This window comes from Ambystoma mexicanum, chromosome 9, assembly GCF_040938575.1.
Source record: "Ambystoma mexicanum isolate Mex_15411 chromosome 9, UKY_AmexF1_1, whole genome shotgun sequence".
NCBI classification, from domain to species: Eukaryota; Metazoa; Chordata; class Amphibia; order Caudata; family Ambystomatidae; genus Ambystoma; species Ambystoma mexicanum.
Window position 1 is genome coordinate 187,393,396 of NC_090931.1, and position 21,783 is coordinate 187,415,178.

At 44.8% G+C, this 21,783-nt stretch overlaps 1 long non-coding RNA gene across 1 annotated transcript in view; it reads right to left on the reverse strand.

Moving 5' to 3' along the window:
* Positions 1-663: 663 nt before the first annotated feature.
* The window catches only part of LOC138487849 (uncharacterized), a 291,561-nt gene continuing 270,441 nt past the window's right edge, over positions 664-21,783 (reverse strand). Inside the window, exon 3 of the long non-coding RNA XR_011274550.1 lies at positions 664-1,555. This is a non-coding gene — a long non-coding RNA (uncharacterized lncRNA). The remainder of the gene's footprint in view (positions 1,556-21,783) is intronic.

The following is a 21,783-nucleotide window of genomic DNA, read 5'->3' on the forward strand; positions in this document are numbered from 1 at the left end:
CATCTGAGGAGAACTGGGGAAGGGAGTAATTCCCCCTGGGAGCTTTTCACAAGAGTACATCTTGGGAACACCACCTGAATACCAGGAGAAGGGAGTCATTTTCCTGGAGAAAGAACTTTATGTTGGATTATTCTTTAGATGTAGTGTAAGGGATAGAAGTAGGTTGTGACACAGGATGGTGGAGTTTGATTTTGACAGACATTCTGACAGATCCTCTAGTATTAGTTTGAGGCAGGGAGACCCCTCTTAGAAGACGGGGATAGTGAGGGTTTATTTCTACTATAAATAGGTTTATGGCAACAAACCTGTCACCTTTGCACCAACTTCCTTCATCCACACCCTTACAACATGCTCTCCCTTTTAGCAAAAATGTTGTGATCTCTGAGTAGCTCTCCAATTGGCTTGAGCCTTATTTGTGCTCTTCCAAATTACCTGAAAATGTCATCTGATACAATTTAGAATATATAATTCGCAAAATGATGAAATAATACCTAAAATGCATACACAAAAAGAAATACATTTCTTTAGACAGTGTCCAAGTCTTGTCTTAAAGGCTGTTTTTAAAATATAGTTCCTTCTTGATTATTTCTAAATTAACAGCTCCAGACAGATCTCAGTTAGAAGATGTAATTACTGCGTTCAATTGGCCAAACATTTCTCAACTCAAGGGCAAAAGATAATCTTTTATTGTAATATAATTCATACCCCTAACATCAATGCAGGGTTGGAGGTCCCTGCATTTTCTCTTGCAAAAAAGAGCAGAGCCAAAGAAGAAGACAAAGGCTTAATGGAACCTTTTTAAGCCGCCCCTCAATATAATGTTTTGAAATATTCTATCAAGGTGTACATGCGCCTCCCCATAAGTGTTATTTTTTTTTAGGCATCACATCACCTGCACAACCATTTTGTGGTAACGTTGTTTCTTCTTTAGGAACAAACTCATCAGCATGATCTAGATAAATACACCAGAAACACTCACCCCCTAATGATAACTTTAGAATCACCTGCCTATATACAGTATTCCCCCCAGACCAATAACATAATACACATTGCCACCAGTCGGATCAAACTGAGTTATCTCATCATTGCAAATATCTAGTAAAGCTTACATTTCACTAGTGGGATTGCTGGTAATTAATTGAACATCAATACAGATATTCTAAGGCTTTAAGTAATTGCAGAACATGATGGACCCAATGCTGCCTCCTGGCAGGAATCCCCTCTTATTGCTGAGCTTTGGTGTTGCTGCCTTATCCTGGATACTGGTTAAAAGAAAATGAGCATTTCTTCACAATGCAGATGCAATCGCTCAGATCTCTATCTTCCTTGTCAGTAGGCTGTAGTTATCTTCCAGGTGATCAGGATAGCCCTATAACCATGGTAAACCCCAGCCAGAAGGACACCCATTGTTCTCTGATTAAACCCAAAGAGCCATTTCTTTTCACTTTAGACCCAATCTCCAAGGTGATCTTGAGGCTCGGCTCTGTGGGCCGCTCCTCTCTCCTCCGCTGTGGTAGTTGTGGGGCTGCATCAGATTGCGATGACCTTGTGCGTCCTGTGAACACAAAGATGAAAACTGCTAAGTCATGGTGATGGCAAATGTTCCTATGGGAAGGAAACAGAGTAGTTGTGTAAGCTTTATGTATTTAATCTGCAATTAGGTCCAGCTCTACAAGCCAGGTGCTCTTCCAGTCACCCTTCCAGCCCACAAGGAGTATTGCTAGCCCTGTGTACGCTACACTTTGCCCATGGACTCTACAAAGGAAGTCCATTTTTAGATTTCTTTGCAACCCATTTACTTGTATTATAAAAAATTAGGTTTAAAGACATCAAAGGCCCAACACTGCAATCTGAAAACTAAATTGCAGTTTTACAGGTGTTGTGGCTGCAGGACAGTTTAATTCCATTACTATACTTCCTGACAAAGTATGTTCCTATCAATGTTACGTCTATAATTGGGCAATAAGCACTGAGCCGGCAGGCCATTACGGTGTCAGGTAATGCCCCCAGGGTCCATAGTTACAGGCCCGAGCATAGCGAGCCCTTAACGAAGGCCCTGGGGGAATTACCTGATGCCGTATTGGCCAGCCTGCTCAGGGCTTATTGCCATTAGTATCCCGGGCCCGTTAGACCAGGGTACTAATGGTGGTTTTATTCGGTTGCGAGATGCGTTGCATTTCGCAGCTGAAAAAAAAGAAAGAAACAAAAAATGTCTGTGGCGGCCATAGTAAACAAAGAAAATGGCCTCCATGGAACGGGAGAAGTGACTCCATGTAGTACCTCCTCCCGTTCCATGGCAGCCATTAAAGTAAATGGAAAAAAAAGGTAAACAAACAAAATGCCCACCATGGAACAGGGAGAAGGGACTCCATGTAGTCCCTTCTCCCTTGTCATGGCGGCCCCTCCGGGAAGGAACTCGGGCTGCGGTGCAGAAGCAGAAGCTTCAGAGCCTTCTCAGCAAGGTAAGGCCCAGGCGATGGTCAATGAGCTTGCTTTTTACAAGCTCATTGACCCTAGCTGGTTACTAATTAAGACTACTTCCCAGTGAGCGAGAGAGAGAGAGACAAAGAGAGATCAAAAGGGAACAAGAGGAAAGACGAAGAGTGACGGAGTTTGAGAGAGTGGCCAGTTTAAACTGTTGGAGTTAGAGTGTGCGAGTGAGAGATATAGAAAGAATGTTTGAGGAAGGGGTGGCCAGGGAGTGAATTTGAGAAATGGAGTGGGAGCGTAAAGAAAGTGTGAAAGAGTATGTGCGAGAAAGAGGGATGTGTGAGAGTGGTTGTGTGGGAGTGCAAAGGAGATTGAGAAAATAGTGCTAGAGCATGAAAGACACTGGGCCTCATAAATTGGGCGGTGTGAGTAAAATGCGGCAGTAATAGTTTACTGCTGCATTACCGCACCTCTGAACTGCAAGTTTGTCTATAAGGTGGAAGAAAAACCTCCAGCAAGAAGCGGGAGGTATTGCCTTCACCTTGCTGCCCAAAACCCGACAATTCGGCAGTATTACTGCCGAAATCCCCCATGGAGTCCTATAGACTCTAATTAATGGGGACTCTTACCGCTGGATTACAAGTGGTAGTAGGCGGTCATACTGCCGGACTAAGTGGCGGTAATGGTAATGTTTATTTATAAAGCACCTATACACAAGGCAAGTGTTTCAAAGCGCTCAAGGAGGGTGGGAACGGGAAAAAAACAACAGTCATTCAGAGCCCTTGAAATTCTGAGGTGCTGATAGTTTGCACAGGCAGAGCAAGTGCATATAATATATTTAACAGTTAGGACACAGCAAATAGGCCTGACAGCGATTCTGCAGTTTTACCAAGTGCAATTAACGGGTGAAGACAGGGGAGAACAGACGATCTTCAGATACAATGCATTCCGATCATGCAAATGCACAGACGGTTAAAGGGAGGGGGCTGGGGAGTCCAAGTGCACCCAATCGGTGGAGACTGGGGTAAGTGCAGAGGGAGCCACTCCCTTGGGTCATTTCTTAAGTGCAATGAGGGTGGGGGGGGGGTGCTGGGCCCTGAGACAAGTGTGAGAGATGACTGGCGGGGGTGCCAGGGACCTGTGAGACTCTGAGGTACACCAGGCGGCCAGTCAGCAGGCTGTAAGGAAAAGGAGGGAGAGTTGGAAAGAGCAAAGAACTATGTTAGCAGGGTAGAGGGAGAGAGAAGGAGGAGGAGAAGAGGAAGGTCTTAAGTAGTTTCCTGAACTTAAGGAGATCAGGCTCAAGACAGAGGGCGGCAGGGAGGCGATTCCAGGGGGAGGCCCCTGCAGACGATAAGGATCTCCCTCCAAATCTCTGCTTAGAGAATCGGCTCACTCGCAGAAGGTTGGAGGTAGATGAGCCGAGGACTCTGGAGGGACAGTATTTAGATAGGCGGTGTTGTAGATGGGTAGGACCCTGGACCAAGAAAGCCTTGTGGACAATGCAGAGGGTCTTGAACTTGATCCTTGCAGACACAGGGAGCCAGTGAAGGTATTTCAGCACCGGAGATATGCGGCCCCTGGGCTTGAGGCCAAGGATAAGTCTTGTGGTTCTGTTCTGGATGAGTTGCAGAGGGCGCAGGGCAGAAGAAGGGAGGTTGAGGAAGAGGCTGTTGCAGTACTCCAGCCTAGAGAGAACCAGGGCTCTGGAGACAGTGAGTCGCTGGGGGAAAGTGAGAAACTGTAGAGTACCTCTGAGAAGGTGTAACTGATAGACTTTTTAGAGATGTCTGAGATGTGAGAGGAGAAGGGGCGAGTGGAATCGAAGATGGCCCCAAAGATCTCAGTCTTACTGGAATTGACGCAAAGGTCATTCCTTGACTGAGCAGCGGACAGAAAGTCAGATATGAGCAAGGAGGAGGAGACGGCTGAGGGTAGCCTTAAAGATAGTTGCGTGTCATCCGCGTACCACTGGAAGTTGGAGGTGAAAGTTATGATCACACGTGCCAAGGCAGCCATATAGACATTGAAGAACCAGGGGAATAGGTTAGATTCCTGGGGAACGCTACAGGTTGAGAGATAGCAGTATTCGAGAGAAAGTCTCCGAGTTCCACCTGGGATGGGCGGTCGGTGAGATAGGAGGTTAACCACGCCAGAGCCCAGGGTGTCACAGAGACGTGCGATTAGGATGTTGTGGTTAACCATGTTGAAGGCAGAGGAGAGGTCAAGGAGTAATACAGTTTGTCAGTATTTTGGCTGATTTACTGCTGAGATATTACCAACTCGTAATGAGGTCCACTGACCTCTAATTAATTGTTTTGAACCTTACAGCCTTTGATAAGACATGGCCTTTATCCTTTTGAAAAACACAGGAAAGAATGCACTAGAATTGCTAAAATGTGAACACTGAAAACAACATAAGCCTGTGGCTAACATTAGCCTTATGCTTCCCCCTTGCATAAGCTCATGCCATCTACTTCCTGCATCTCACTACTAAACGCCTGTGCCAGCACGTGTAGCGCTTCCACTTTTCTTCTGGTGCTTTCACAATCCAAATTTTGCTCCTGTAGCAATGCCAACTCAATCATTGTATGTATACAATCTGGGCACTGTATTACAGTGGCTGTAACGCCCTGTCATTTCTACTTCATTCCAGAATGAAACACAGTAACCTAGGCTTCAAGAACCATTTGTTAAACGTCTTAAGTGCAGAACTTTAATGATTTCTTATGGAAATTAGGAGAAATATAGTCACCCTGCGCTCGTAAGGGGTTAAATTCTCTCACACTGGCAGTACCACTGAGTTTCCTTGATTACGATCAATTATATTGAGCTCTGGGTTTCTGGGCACATATTACTTGAAACAAATTAATAAACTGTATGAAACAATTTAATTATGTCTATTATTATCAGGGTATTTATTGAGCGTGGAGCAGATCTAGCTTCAGGAAGCACCAGAGCGCTTTATAATCATAGGGGGGAAGAACACGGTGAGCAGCAATCCTGGCGTGGACCAGTTTATTCTCCTAGGAATCCAAGTACCAATGGAAGCTTGCTTGTGTTATTGGCAATCATGTTTGCGTGATGTAGAAAGTCTTGATGACGGTGAACCTGGGAATTTACGCCATCGCCTCTGCATTCCGATGTGGCGGTGTTAGAACTGATATAATATTGTTTCGTCCTCATCGTATATGTTGGCCTATGGCCAGTCGCTTTGCAAGGAAATCCGTATTACAAGGTTGTGACCTCAAGTGAATCAAGCCTCCATTTTAGGTTAGAACCGCCATTTTAGTTTTTCCTACAAAGTCACACTGTAGTCTAAAATGGCCGTCTCGTGTGCTCTTGTTATTGCCTTAATCTCTTCAACCTCTGTAGGAGAGTTAATCTCCAACCTGCCTTCAGGCTACATGTTAGGGTCATGTAGACCTTGTCCTTTATTGACCTCGGGATCAGGGAATTACTTGAATCAGCATTGTTAACCTACAAGTATACAAGAACAATAACGCTATCCAAATATGACATGCAAAACATTTGTTTGATCTGTATTAAAACAATATGTAAAGAGTGTAACAAACTAGAGAATAATAATGTTTGTTAGTGAATGTATTAAAAAAGTATACCGCATGCACGAGATATGTAAATTAGGAAAGTGAACCTGGCGCGACCCTAGCCCAATGTGTTATTAACTTGTAAGAGGCTGGACATCATTATAACAAACTGTATAAATACGCCGATGTCCAGCTAGCAAATTCTGCTCACTGCTCACATTGAACCCTGCTGGTGGTCTCTGTGATGTATTGATAGCCAAATAGCTATTTGTGTACTTTGCTGACTACTGTTCAGTTTTGTAATAAAGATTCTGTGAATCTTTACAAGCCTGTGTCGGTGAATTTTCCTTTGCTTGGTGTAACAGCCGTAATATTGTATTTTTTCTGATTCCACAGCGGGACCGGCAGTGGTCCAGTAGCGTGCGCCCAATGTAGGCCCGAAGGAAGAGTTGGCCTCGGCGAGGGCTCACGACCATAACCACCCCTGTCTGTCCTCGATCATGGAGGGTGGGATGGATGTTGGCACCCTGGGGCATTTATTTGAACACTTTGCTAATATTGCTATTAAGGGGTAATTGTGGACGCGACTTCAATTTAATTTTTTTTTTTTTGCTACAAAAAATGCCTGCCATAGGAAAAGGGAGGAAAGCCCTTTAGATTTCCATAGTATGACTGGGTGGGAGAGCCAGGAAGAGGCTGCAGCCAGTGGCATTGAGGTAAGTTGGTGGTTGTGGGGGCTGTGTGGGCAGGCAACTACGGGGACTACGGGAGTGATAACAGGAATCGGGGGTGGGGGTGTCAGGAGGGGGGGCCAGATTGTGGGTCAAAGCGCGCCCTGGGAACAGGTGGCACACAAATTGAGATGGTGGAGCCGGGGGAGAGGCTCCAGTGGCCAGGGCAAATATGGGCAATTAGCTTGGGATTCTGCACATGCAATAAGGCCCCCTGCTTTGCTAGCACCTCTTTCCCGGGGGCTGATGTAAAATAGAACCGGAAAAAAATTCAAACATTCTGGGAAAAGTAAAAGATACCTCTCTTAATTTGGGTAAGATTTTCTGATTCAACGCTTCCTGTCTTCTCTAAAGAAATCAGTTTTATTATGATCTTAATTAAAAAAAAAATTCAAAAAAGATTTTACCCTCTTGCCCAGTAGAATCATGCCACCATTAAGAATGTTGGCATCTGCTAGGGTCAAGTTCAAATGAATACTTGGTTCATAGCTAACTCTTGGGATCAATCAGGTTGGGGGATGGGCTTACTGCTTTTCAAGCTGTTATTGACTAGATCACTTAAAAGCTGATGGCTTTACTGCCACCAGGACTCACGTCACATAGTGGGCAGCTTCCCCCAGGCTCCAGAGTATCCTGGCCCTCCCCAACTGGACAATTTAATTTGACTTCTTCACACTTGGTAACTAACCCTTACTCCCTACACCTCCCTCTGCCACTTCACTCCCTCTCTTTATCACCACCTGTCTACCTCTACACATTGCGCCTCATTACGAGTTTGGAGGTAGCCATGCCGTCCTTACCGGCATGGCTCCCTCCAAACTCGTGTCCGGGTCCTGAAAAAAGGGAATTACCGGGCCATTCTGACTTTTGCAGACCCGGTAATTCCCATTTTCGGGACCCGGTACGTCCCCATTCCCTTTTGAGCCCCCATAGGGCTCAACGGGAATGGGGTGGATGCTAACAATGGACCCGATAATGACGGGTCTGTTGTTAGCATCCTGGTCTGCTCGCGGGTGCCGGTATGCATGTCTGGCCAGACCAGACATGCATACCGCCACCCGCGAGCAAACTCGTAATGTGGCGGCCCGGTATGAACGGTGCCGGTACCTTACCTGCACCGTTCATATCGCGGCCGCCAGGGTCGTAATGAGGCCCATTATCTTTCCACCCCTACCCCCCAAATGACCCTCGTCATCCTTCACCACCTCAGTTTCCCTCACCACCACCTGCCTGCTTCCCAAACCCATACCTCCTTTACCGCCACTGTCTGCTTGTTCACCCCAGCTTTCTTCGCCATTACTGCTTCCCAAAGCGCCTGCCTCCTTCATCGCCCCTGCCTCATACATCGCCGTTGTCTTACCCCTCCCCTGTACCAGGGCCTGCTGCTTCTTCCACCTTCTGCCCTCTTTGCCAACTGCCTCTTTCACTTACCGCTCCTTCAGTCCTTGCCTGCATTTTACTTATTAAAAGTACTTCTCACGTTTTGACCTTACCTGGGGCTAAATGGAGCTGTAAAAAAAACTAAACAATGTAAAATTCAGACACATTAGCTGACCTAAACCGACAACGCAATCCATTTGATTTGATTTGATTTCATGCTTGTAAAGCGCCGAAAGCCCGTAGGCATCAGGGCGCTACCATAAAACATGCAGTTGTGACAAAACTTAACAAACCCGACCTAAGTAACAGACTATCCTGAAACCTTAACTTAATTATTTGAACAGGTAAGTTTCAAGGTGCTTTCTGAAAGCCAGGTAAGTGGATTCATGTCGGAGGGTCTGGGGCAGATTGTTCCACTGCTGGGCTGCCCTCACTGGAAAAGATCTGCCCAAGCCCGTAGCGCGACGGAAAGAGGGCACTACAGTCCTGCCTTGTGCTTCTGACCTCAGGGACCGCTTGGGTATATATTTTAGGAACCTTTTCTTAAGCTTCGCTGGTGCCGAGCCTTGCACACACCTATGCGCTATGGTCAGTGCTTTGAAGAAGATCCTATCTTCGATCCCGAGCCAGTGCAGTGATTTCCTCCCTTCCGGAACATGCTCCCTATTCTTAATCCCTTTAATAATGCGTACCGCATTATTTTCCATCACCTGGCATCTCTCTAGGCATTTCTTTGTGGCCCCAAGCATGAGAGAGTTGCTATAGTCCAGACAGGATAACATGATGGGCCTAGCAATAGCAGCCATGTTCTTTTCACTAAGAAACGGTTGAACGGCTCTCAGCAAGCGGAGGTAGTAAGAGTTACTCTTCTGTAGATAAGTCACCTGAGCCTCAGAACCCAGGGAGGCCTCCATAGTTATCCTGAGGGTTTTCACCTGTGAGGACACTTGTAGACACGTGTCTTTGATATAAAAAGACTTGTATACTACCCCTAATTTTCCTCTTGCTTGGCAGGTACCTAATATCATCAGCTCTGTTTTGGTGCTGTTCAAACACACCCAATTACCCTGCATCCATTTTTCTACGATGCCATATATGGTTGAGATTTTAGCACTATCTGTAGTGTGATCGCCATCTAATTCCATCACTAAATTGGTGTCGTCGGCGTAATTTGTGAAAAACACGCCGACGCTTTCCAATAAATCACACAGACAGCGCATGCATAAATTGTAAAGTAGGGGAGATAAACTAGCTACCTGTGGGACCCCATAACTTATGTGAGCTGCCTTGGAAAACTTGTCACCCCAGTGTATTTTTGCCTCCCGATCCACCAAAAAAGAAGTCAACCTTGCCAGTACTACCTTAGAGCACCCTGCCATTTTGTGCAAGACCTGGATCCATCATTCATAATGTACAGAAAATGCTAAAAGCTTGAAACAGAAAAAGGAAAAAGGAGTAGATGGAGAGTAAAGTAACCAAGGTAACTGAAGGTGCTAGGTGGAATGAAACAGGTAAGTTTTAAAATTACCCTAAAACAATTAAAGTACAGGGTCAGTCTGGAGAGGGAACACCAGGCTATTGCAAAAACATGGAATCAAATGAGGAAAAGGCGCTTTTTGAGAATTATCTTTTTACTGAACAAATTTCATGAAGCAGGTTGACTTTGTCCTTGGAATATCGACTACGCCCCCAAAGGTCTTCACCTAGCAGTTAAATGCGGGGAGCGGGAGAGGGATGAAGGAGGGGTGGCTGTAGATGAATAATCTGATAGGAGAGATGTTCCAACTTGAAAAGAATCCCCTCCTCTAGAGGGCACCACTGCAGGGCAACCAAGGTGGGTGTAACCTTGTTATATTCACATCTCCACTTGCCTCCTTCATCACTCCACTCTCCTTAATCCCTGCCGCTTCCACCCGTTGCCTCCCTTACCTGCTGCCTCCTTTGCCCGTTTCCCCACGTTCCATATATCTTTCCTTCACTGCTCCTGTCTCCCACTTTTCCACATGCTGTCTCACTCACCAAGGACTTGTGCATCCTGTCCGACATCTTCCTGGACTTCAGTGACAGAATGCCTTCTGGGAAGACTGAAATTATGTGGGCAGTTTGTTTCTCAAAGGGGGTCAGCTAATCAGATGCCTCTTTCATAATGCTCCATGCCTAAAACATAGTGTAGGCATGTTTTTTTGTTGGAACAGTCTCTTGATATCAGCCAGCGGCTGGCCTGTAGTGTCAGCGGGGTACATTCGAAGGTCACTTGTGCATTCTTGGACATACCTGCTCAACCACAACATTCCAACAGCCAGAGATGGCTTTTAACCAGCTGCGCTTCTGGATCAAATTCTTACACTGGCGGCTTGTTAATATTTAAGGATAAGCCATGTCTGGCTTTGACATGGTGTCTACTGAGATTACTCAATTATAAAGCCGCAAGCAATGGATGTCATATTATTGTCCTCTTGGTGAGGTGACTCCTTCATGACAGGACTGGGTGTACCTACAACCACCGTGTGGGACCCAATCCAGGAGGTTTCTTCTTAGGTCTTCCTGCGGAGAGTCAACACCCTCCTCCAAGAAACAACCCTCCCTGGGAGGGCCCCTGGGAAACAATGCTTCAGAAACAGTTCTGCCATAACAATGGCTCTCTTACACAAGGGTGCTGATTCCAGGAGTCCTTTTGAAGTAGGCAGAACGAGGAAGTGTGGAGTTAAAGTAGCCCAGAGAAGAGGTACAGACCACAAAGGGCTCTCACAATCTTGAATTTTTCTAGGGCTCCCTAAACCTCCTACCCCTTCCTACTTATTGCAGACAAGGCACTATCGATATGACATGGCACAGGACCCTTCTTACAGCAGCCAGGATTGGATCCCCAACACCAGGCTTGCCTTGGACAAACCTCCTCTAGCATTTTACCTTTACAAGGGGGGGTACTTCCCTTGATTTGTCTTTGGACTTCAAGACAATAGGCAGTCACTTGGAACTTTGTTGGGGATACAATGCATTCCAAAGTCTTCTGCCATAGAGGTGATGATAATAGAATGCTCCAAGGAAGTGGAAAGCTCTTCTCCCCACCCATGTCAAGGGCACATTTGGGGTGAAACCTGCTGTGGGCACAAGGCCTACTGCAACTAAGGCACTGCTGCCCAGGACCCTACCACTCGAGGTGACAGAACCATCCTGCAAGTGCCCTTTACAAACCTTCCTGGCTGGATGGGCAGAAGAAACGACCACCTTGCCCCTTAAATTCTGTGGAAGAAACCGACTTGCAGTATCTCAGCCGCTGACATGATCCAGCGGAAGCATCGTCTTGAACCGACTCTAGTGCAGACATCACTTGCTGGAGGATATCAATTCATCTGCCTCTAATACTGACTTGACCTAGCCGAAGCGTTGTCTCACCGATGACTCGACCCACTGGAAGACACCGACTCGACTCATCTTGAATGCCGACTCACTACTGGGAGAGCTTAACTCTACCGTCTTGACACAGACTCGGCTGCAGTAACATTTGTTGAAGGCCAGCTCAAAGCTATTGAGCCTCACAGACAAGAACATAATACATTTGAATCGGCCCTTCCCCTAGGTCTGCCTTAAAGGACTGGACCTTAAAGGTGGAGTAAGGCAGAGTGGAGTGTGGTCTGCCGTGGTCGGTTTTACACCACTGCAGCAACTTTACTGCTTTTACTACTGGAGGCGGAGCACTCTTGGAGGACCAGCAGAGAGGAGCAGAGAGGGGGCAGAGTGGAGCAGAGTGGAGCGTGGTCCGCAGCAGTCCTGAGGTACTGAGGACAATTGTACAACAATACACCCTGAAAGAAAGAAGGTGAATGTTTTTCCTTCAGACTGTGGTGTCAAGGCAAGTGTTTATCTGTGATTTATAGAGGCTTCCTAACCCTGTTTATATAGCTGAATTACTCCAAGAAAGGCCTGCAATATCTCTTAAACACCCACTACAAAGTAAAGATCGCTCCGCTTGCTTCCGGGCACTTGCTGTTTGCCGTACTTTGAAAAAGAAGAGTGGGGAAAAAAGTGACTCGCGCCTCGGAAGCTATGGCGTCAGACATTATGAATACCATATGTGAGACAAATGGCCTTGAAGGTTCAGACAGGGGAACATTACTGCCTTCCTAAAATCCACAACAAAGGGCATCTCCAGAGATTCTACCCACTCCGAGCCTTCCTCTTCAAAAGTTGCACCTCTTTTCTCTAATAAGGAATGCCTAGAGCTTGACTTATCAGGTGAAAACCCAATTGACAATAATTTGCTGCTAAACTTATGTTTAAGTTTACAAGCGGAAGCTAACATAGAAAATAACACCAATATGCTAAACGGCAGCAACATACTAAATCCTGATATCATCACAATACAATGCACAGGCTTATCCAAAACACCAGATCTTACCCAGATTGTGGAAAAGGTTTATGCCTCGTCACCGAGACGTAATTCCAACTTAACTACTTCAGAGACATCTTACATTGACCCTTGCTCAGAACCTGAATTTGTGACTATTCTCAAGGCCTTATTTTCGCTATGCAGCATTTTGCATAGAGATCAACAGGTTTGACAAAATTGATTGATGTGGTATTATCCACACACAACCCACTGTTGACGGATAATGGAACCAGTGAGATACAGTCTGAGATGGCTTCTGTGACAGCTATCGTCATTATGTTGGAGGCCAGAATGCTGAACGAGAACTAGGCCACAAGATTGAAGCCTCCGCACAGTAATAGTGCTGAGAGCACTGTTAAGAGGGAAAACATCCATAAGCGTAAATGCTTAATTAATAAAGAAATTCATAATAAGTCTGCTGCTACAGTGGATACCCAGGCCCTGGGCTCCACTTTTCCAAAAAATGTCTTGCCAAGAAACAGACAAGGGTTTTGAAATAGTCTCAATTGCCAGTAAACCTATAATCTGCAAGAAAAAGCAAGGAAATATCCCACCTCAATGGCTAAAGGCTAATAACTGTAATATCATTAGGCTGCAGCATGACATTAATAGTAATGTAAATGAAGAAAAATGTTCTCATCAAGTCATAAGGAAGAACAATGAAATTATTGACAGTAGAACAACGGAACAAGATGTGATTCACGTATTAGACTGCACACCCATTATTAGTCGAGATCATAATCAGTTGGCTACTGAACATGCCACACAATTTACACCCGCTTTTTTTAGATAGTGAGACCAATATGACTTTTCATTTAGCATGCTTAACATTTTCTAATGGTACATCTAAAAGCATTAAGATTCTGGGCCTCTAGGCTACGTTGGCTAGTCCATACTTAAATCGTAGTAATGTACTGGAATTATTCCATCAAGTCCCTCACTTAGAAATCATTTCTTCTCAGGATTTAGTTTTGGTGGAATGACTGCGTGGCCCTTGTGGTGAGAATTGGGTGGCGATACAGCTTGTTTCCCCGACACTCACCGAAGTTATCATGTCACAATCCTCCCAATTCTTGAACAGGGATATGATTCGGTAAATGCCCATATCAAGGTTGCAATAGCAATAACGCTAGATATGTTAAATCGAAACCATCTATGGTCCCCATGTCGGATGAACAAGTTAACATCATTTTTCCAAGGTTTGCGCATCACTATGCTCTAATACTGATTTATCAGTCAATTGCAACGGTGTTACTATGGTTTATTCTGACATTGATGAGGTAGAGTTTCTGAATAATCAGAATAAGCATCTGATCATCCAATCTTGGAACACAAGAGGTTTTAGGTTCTTTTATGGAGAGAATCCCAAGGGCGTACATTATATGTTGACTTCAGATGCTTTTCTTCTCTGGGAATCCTGGATTATGCAGGATTTTTATATGGCTGGTTACTTGATATTTCAGAACCTTGCTCAAAGAAACGCATCTGGTCAACCTTATGGTGGTTTAATTATGGTAATAGCCGTGCATTGAAAGGCTACTGAATTTATGAGTCACTTGTTATGTCAATTTGTTCAGGCAATTTATGTTCAGTGGGAAACAAATGGTATTGTTGGTTCGACACTATTCATTAATGTTTATAATCCACCTGGTAATGTCAAAACAGAAATACTTATTAAGCATATTGAACAACTAATAGAGGCGTGGTCTCTTGATCATGATGGCATCCAATACTTTGTTATCAGTGACCTTAATTTCCATAGACCAACTGGGGTAGAGACTAGGAAAGATATCTTTAGAGAGTATTATTTAGAAAGAAATGACTATGAATCATGGGCCACATCATGTGAAGAGACAGAATTAATGGAACAGAGAGGGGACTGGCTGAGTTGTATCCACTCATATCAACTGTTACAGCTGATCATGGTAGATGATATCACAATATGTTATACTTGGTCAAATGGAACCTCATATTCATGGATTGACCTTGTATTAACTAACACAGTAGGATATGCAAATATTAAATGATGTAGGCTGTTGCCTAATAATCTAAGTGATCGTGTAGTTACAGAATTCCTACTGGATAATGTTACACTTGGTAGATATCAATGGTTGGAAGGTGCTTATTGTATTAATAACATGCATAATAGATGAACAGCCTGATTCATGGAATTATTTGCGTGAAAAACGCAGATTTGCGCGACTATCTGCCCAAAAACCCCTGTTTGAAGTGTAGGGGTTTTCAGGCAGAAAGGCGCACAACATCTGCGCTTTTCACGCAAATAATTCCATGAGTCAGGCTATAAGATGGACAGAGAGCAGGTTGCAGAAATTCAGTGATACCATTTTGATGTTACTAATCAATAACAAAATTCCTGACTTCACTGAGTTAAAACAATATAACGAGTGACATTGCATTATGACTATTTTGTAATGACACAAACTAAATAAATTATGATAAAGCACTCAGAATAAAATGTATGATCCTGTTGTGGTAAATAAGAGGGAAGAATTAAGAGCTAACATAAGACAGAAAAAAATGCCACAGTTCTTTTTTTAAAATGTTTTGTTTTTTACATTTATATAGCGCACAAGCAGCCCAAGGGCTATGTGGCGCTGTTACAAGAAGGCTTACTTAATTGCAAGAGAACGACAACAGTGAGGAGGCAAGACACAGGAGACAAAAGAACCAGCCTGACTGTGGTTCATGGTTACAGTGACCCTGGTATCAGTGAGGTATCATAAAGTAAACGCACAATGCTATGGCAAGCCGAATAAGTGATGAAACGGCCATTTTAAACAAAAATACAATTTAGCTTATGCTTGGGGGGAGGATGCTAATTTTTCTAGAAATGTGTTTCATATTGCTCTGAAACCGTCTCTGAAAATAATTCTAAATTCCCCCTGCAGCTAGTGACCCTAAAGTGCCATGTCATATGCCAAATTAAATTAGATGCTTTCGCCCATGATTGTCACATGGTCGATACATGGAGCACGCGTACAATCATTATAGTAATTTAAAATGTGCTGTATCTATCATGACCGACTTCATAAAAATAAGGTATTGCGCGATATTACCATTAACATTTCCCTTGTAAAAGGAATCCACAAAAGCAGCCTGGCCTGCAGGCCCGTGCTCACACGGTGTGGGCCTGCAGGTCTAAATGAGACATGGACTCAGTCAGTTCCCTTCTGGAGTCTGCAGTGATATATCCCTTCAGCAAAGTAATATTAAGTAACTAAAACTGAAAATGTAAAAATTGGATTAGACTGCATAATGGAGCCAACATCTGCACAGAGAACTCCAAGTCTCCCGTAGAAGTGCACTTCATGGAAGCAAGACGTACAGTGGCCCAACTTAAATGCGTGATTTTAGAACAAGTTAAGCTGGGGAGTAGGGGTGGGGACCTTCACAGAAGGCTACTGCAAAGGGAGGTCTTCTGGATTTATCTTCTAGATTCAATGTACCCCTGTGGCATGAATTGTGAATCAGATCTTAAGTGCTTTGTATAATTAGCATCTTACTGTGGGGTCCACTAACAGGTAATTTGATGTTGTAATATCACTGAATGCTATGCTACAATAGTTTGACAACAATCTACAGTATTGCAGCCTGTGTATCTGTGATGCCATGGTCGAGGCTGTTGGGTGCAAATGTACTGGCTCTTCTGAATGGGAGAGACAACGAGTAAATAGCCACTTAGCTATACCACAATCTGTAAAGGTTCCAAATACATGTACTTCACTGTGCGGTCCATAGATTCAGCTTTGGACATTGAGAGACCATTGGGGGCCAAGATAACAATTTACAGCATTAAGACCTCCGTACGTATTGTGTTAATTGTAATATATATTGTACTCTTTATGATACAATGGATGAGAAAATGGGATCAACGCGCGGTTGTGAAGAGGTCACAAAAACTCTGAGGAGAATATTCTCTATAATTAGACAACTCGGGATACCCTCAACTGGAATATTTTCCTTAACAATATTGATAGCACCAGACATTCCCACATAGCATGGTCAGATGAGATTAACGTACCGGCATTTGGTAGAAAAGAGCGGACTAGACTAATCGTTACGGAAGCACTACTTATTGAGCTGAGAAAGATTACAAGTGATGAACCATATATTCATACTGGAACTAGCACTCGCTATGGTACTACTTATTGTACATTAATTGACTTATGGACAGGAATGGGGCACCCAGCCAATTGTATTCGGCTGCTTGCCCATCCCCCTGTCCACGATTGACAGTTCGTTACACAAACGGTGTGACGAGACCCAGTAATATCCAGGGGCAGATGCACCCATTTTACCTGTGTATGAGCGTACCACCTCTGCCCGATCGCTTTTACACACATCAGACGCATGGGTTGCAGTTTGTTTCTCATTACAAACACATATACTGGAGTAGAACGGCATGGTTACCTATGGCAACCGGCTGAATCCCACACAAAGATGGCCGAACGTACAACGTGGCACGATCGTGCATGAGCGATAGTTACTTAGCAACCACATATTCATTCAGTCACAGGACAGCATGCCATAGAGAAGGTCGGCGCTATACACAACGCAGAGTCATACGGGTGAGCTTAGTAAAAATCAGACCATATTTTCTTTGATGCAAGTTATACCGTGGTTATTTGATGCACTTTAAAATCTCATTTGGAGACCAATAACGGAAGCAAGGCAGCGCATACATGCTGGCGGCTTGCAAAGACGCTACCATGATGGGAGCGAGTAATTTCTACTTTATTCCTGATCTCCCAACCAGAGAACCATGGCAGGAACTCTCATAGTCATACAATACAGTTTAATATGTATGCTTACCACATAGGGTATGCAATATGAACAGCACACATTTCTGAATATAGACAATAGAGCCTCCTGCCATTTAGACCTTCATTGTTGTTTTTCTGCAGAACTCTGTGGTTTCTGCTACTCTCAACACGACAGCGAACCATTCCCTGTCCCGGCGAATTCCGTCTAGGAGACAGCCGGGTGAGTAGAAAGCCCACTTAGAGGCCGGGAAATATACAGTAATAATTTATAAAAAAGGAGACTTACATCCCTGTTTTCATCATACAGGACTCCTTTAGACAGATGTTGGAATTATGCCCAATGAGACTGAAGGTTAGTTCCTCATTGCACTAAGCGCATGATGAAGTAACATTTTACTTCCAACTGACAATTCTTTAAGCTTAGCCTCTTGTGTTGCCCCGTAGGTACACATCCAAGTCTTGAATAATTGCTATAAGAATAAGCAACAATATGCTCCAAGGCCCTGAAGAAGGATTTCTGAAGAATCTGAAACACGTTGGCACTCACTAACAACACTTTCATTAGTGGAGCTTATTAGGATGATAATAATTGTATGTTGGTATACGCCGTCTGAGTTATGTAACACAATTTACCACTGTATGGCCTAAACTCTTCTAGGCATATATTATGTTCTTACCATTGAATTTGTAGAGTCACTTTTTCCTTTATGATGCTTATTATTGAGATTATACTTTGAATTAACCAATTGAGTCTGAAGGTGTTTTATTGATCTATTTAATGAGACTGTGAAAAGTTTCTATTTACCATGAATGTACAAAGATAGACGCACTACAACAAAGCATTCATTGTGGCACAATGAAGTCAATGGCCACTTGATGTGCTATGGTCAAACATTTCTACACTGTACAGAAGCTTTTAGGCCCAAGGATTTTGTCCAGTGACAGAGGACACCGGGATGGAATGTCTTGTGAGGATCGGAACAGAGACAAAGGCTGTCAAAAAACATGCTATTACTGTAACTTGCGAAAGGCAAAACACATAGTCCGAAAAGGATGCTTATTCTACTTTTTAATTGGTAGTTTACACTAATATCACTAATACATATTTATCACTAATACAGCAGCACAGCTACTCCAGGGGGCACTGTGCCCCCCTGGAGTGGGGGCATGGTGAAAGCCCCAGCCTGGCTGCAGTCCCGGTCCCTCAACATTTCATGCTGCAGCAGCATGTGATTGATGCATGCATCATAATTCATGATGCAGACATCATGCATGCAAATCAATCATCAAAGCAACGTGACACGTGTTAGCTTGCTTTGAAGAATGATGTCGTTGCAGGTGGGTTTTTTTTCTTTCAAAATGTATGATTATTATTATTTTATTTTATTTTTCCAAACCGGCCCCCACTCCCCAGGGACGATTTCGGCCCGGCCATGGGTCGAGAGGCAGAGGGGCCAATCCGACCCTAGCCCAGGGCATAGAAGCACAACTACAAATCCACACCCAGAGACAACTAACAGTTATTGGCCGAATCATCAGCTAAATTGGGAGGGGGATTCGGGTGTAAAGGCTGTAAACGAGAGGCCCAAGTTGCGGATTCCAGGCCGAGAATGTCACACTCCTAAGGACAGCCTTTTTTCAAGGCCCTCTCCTGGACCCTTTTGGATAGGAGGACCAGGCCCCTGCACTTCCTCCACTGCGCCATGTCACTCTGCCACCCTCACCCCACTAATTCACACCCACCTCCCAATTTACCTGCCGCGTGCTCTAGCTTCTGGCGGGCTGGACACTGCGACCCTGGAAAGCCGACACACAGCAGATCTCGCTTTTGGACGCAACCTTTTGTGCCTCGGGCTACCGGGGTTGTAGTCATGGGCGGCGCCTGCCATGGGCTTGGGAGGGCAGAAGACATCACTCTGATATAATGTCCAGCCCCCGTCTCCGACGGCAAGAGCAAGCAGAGTGGCAGAGGACAAAAGCCTGCTGAGGCAATATCAATAGACCCCCAGTGGCCTTCAAATATTGGGGCTCACTCCCCTGGAGGGCTCCGTGGGTTTGAATCATCGAGGGTGAAGAACCCTCAAAACTCTTTAGCCTTATTTGCATTTCAGATGAGCCCGAGGCTCTGTGCAGTGATTGGGCACAGGAAAGAAGGTTCCAGGTTGCATTACTTCTCTGGTACTGAAGGTGGCAGCAGAGTCCCCTGAAAGAGGTGCCTGCTGTGACAACTGTGGCTGTTAAACAGAGACAAACATGTTAAATGTTAAAGGTATTTGTACAGCGCACCGTCACCAATGGAGTTGGTCCCCAGGCGCTCTGGCGGATCTGCAAACGAGAAGGTGGGATGGGTTAGTAAGGTGAAGAGGGAGTAGGATAGTGAGAGGAGTGGTGTTCTGTTGGCAGCTTCAACTCAGTATACACCGGTTGCTGAGCTTTGGTGCGAGTATCGAATCAATGTCAGTTCTCGTGTGCTGTTGGTGCGGCTTATGTGTTGTTACAGTGTTGTGAAGTGCGTGCGGGTGGTTCTCAAAAACTGAAAAAAGAGACCCCAAACTGGAAAGGAATTCGAAGGAGGTGAACGAGCGGAGCAGGATAAAAGTAAAGGGACTAGAGGCAGCATATGTGAAGGGAGACAACATCAAAAGGGTGATGCATGACAGCAACAGACATTAGAGGGGCAAAGGACAGGGCAGAGAGAGAAAGAGAGGGGGGCAGCGAGAGAGGCAGAAGAAACTGAACAGGTGGGAACTTAAAATTGATAGAGGAGATGTGAGTAGCAGCGACCACAGGCAAGAGCTATGTGAGGAAAGTAAGAGATTGAAGGAGTGGAGAGGGCGATAGAGGGGAAGTGAAAGAGAGAGAGCGAGAAAGAGGTATAAAGAAAGACGGGTATATAGAGAGGAAGGGAGAGCGAGGAAGAGGGAGACTGACACACCAGACACACGCAGAACTATAAAGTTTGCACATGTGGTGTGTAACTGGGTCATGCAGTCCAGGCTTTATTTTTTGCATACTGGGACTTTTAATCTGGCTGGCAAGGAAACACCAGGACTGGACGATTTACTCATGGATGGCACGAGGTAACTTTAATGCTCTGGAGAAGGGGAGTAAGAGAGACAAATTACAAAACAGGAGGTGAAAATATAGGACACCAAAAGAAGTAGAAAGGAGAGACTGACTGGGTGGGAGAGAAGAGAGAGACCAAAAGGGAGAGAAAGAACTTGAAAGAGGGTAATAAAGAGAATGTGAGGCAGGACGATCCAAGTGACTGGATAAAGAAAAAGCGTGAGTGAAGAGGCAGCGTGGATGTGAGGGAGAACCAGGGGTCTGCATGAGAGGGAGAGGAGAGCGAATGGCAGGGATAAAGAGAAGAAACTAAAGTAAAGTCAGGATGGGAGGAAAGGGAGTGATATAGAAGGATCAGGAAGGATTGACAAAGTCAGATGACACTAACTAGGGAATGAAAGCAAAAGATTATCAAGAATGCAAGGGGGAATTTGAGAACACGAAGCGGAGGGTGAAAGAGTGAATACTAGTACAGACAGACATCCGAAGGAGGGAGAGAGGAAACTGGGGTGAGACAGAAAGAACAAGGGAGGGAGTGTGAAGAAGTTAGAGATAGTTTGAGCAGAAAAAGGCGAGTGATGAGGGAGAATAGAAGGCAGTGTAAATTAAGAATGCAAAAGGAAAAAACATCTCTTCCCGAGACACCCTGTTCCATGCTGTGTAAATTCCATCCTCAGTGATTAACTACTTACCATGTGCTCCCTCCCATCTGCCTGCAATGAAACGATCAGAGACAATTGGTTCAATGAGCTGCGTCAACTCCTCTTCAATCCTCTTGCCGCAGAAGCACACTATTCAATTCTTGTGGTGTCATCCTTTTTGCTATGCATTTTCACCCTCCTAGCAAACTGAATGTCATTTTGACCTCAATAGGATATCCCTCAAAAACATCCAAGCGCATCCCCCCTTTCAATGCTGAGCAGGATTAGGCATTGGAGTGGGTGCAGGTGGCATCTTGGCATGCCGTCACCCATAGCCAACCATGGGTTAGAGGTTGCTTGACATACCGTGTGCCTCTATTTTTATGTGAAAGCTAACCACATTATATGGGATAGCTGGGTAGGCCATCTGTAAACATGTTTCTTCAAGAGGGGGTTGGCATAAAAGAGTTTGAAGAGCACTACCCTATGATGAGGCTAAAGTCTTAACTGTTGGGCTCAACTTCAGATGGCCCACACCTCCGATGATTAGCATCTTTGTGAAACCAAAGGGCCTCTGAATTGGGGTGAAAGATAGATCTAGTGGGCCAAAGGAAGTTGAAATAGCTATTCAGCCTTGTGGCCTCCAAGGACACCTGGAACTGGAGGACACCACCATAGAAATGACAGAGGGCACAAGTGCCACTTGATTGGATACGGCAGGGTCTCTACGGAGGTTTGGCCAAAGAAAGTCAAGCCAATACTCATATGAAGAGAAGAAAGAAGACTCCCCCAGGATTGCGGGACAAATCTTAA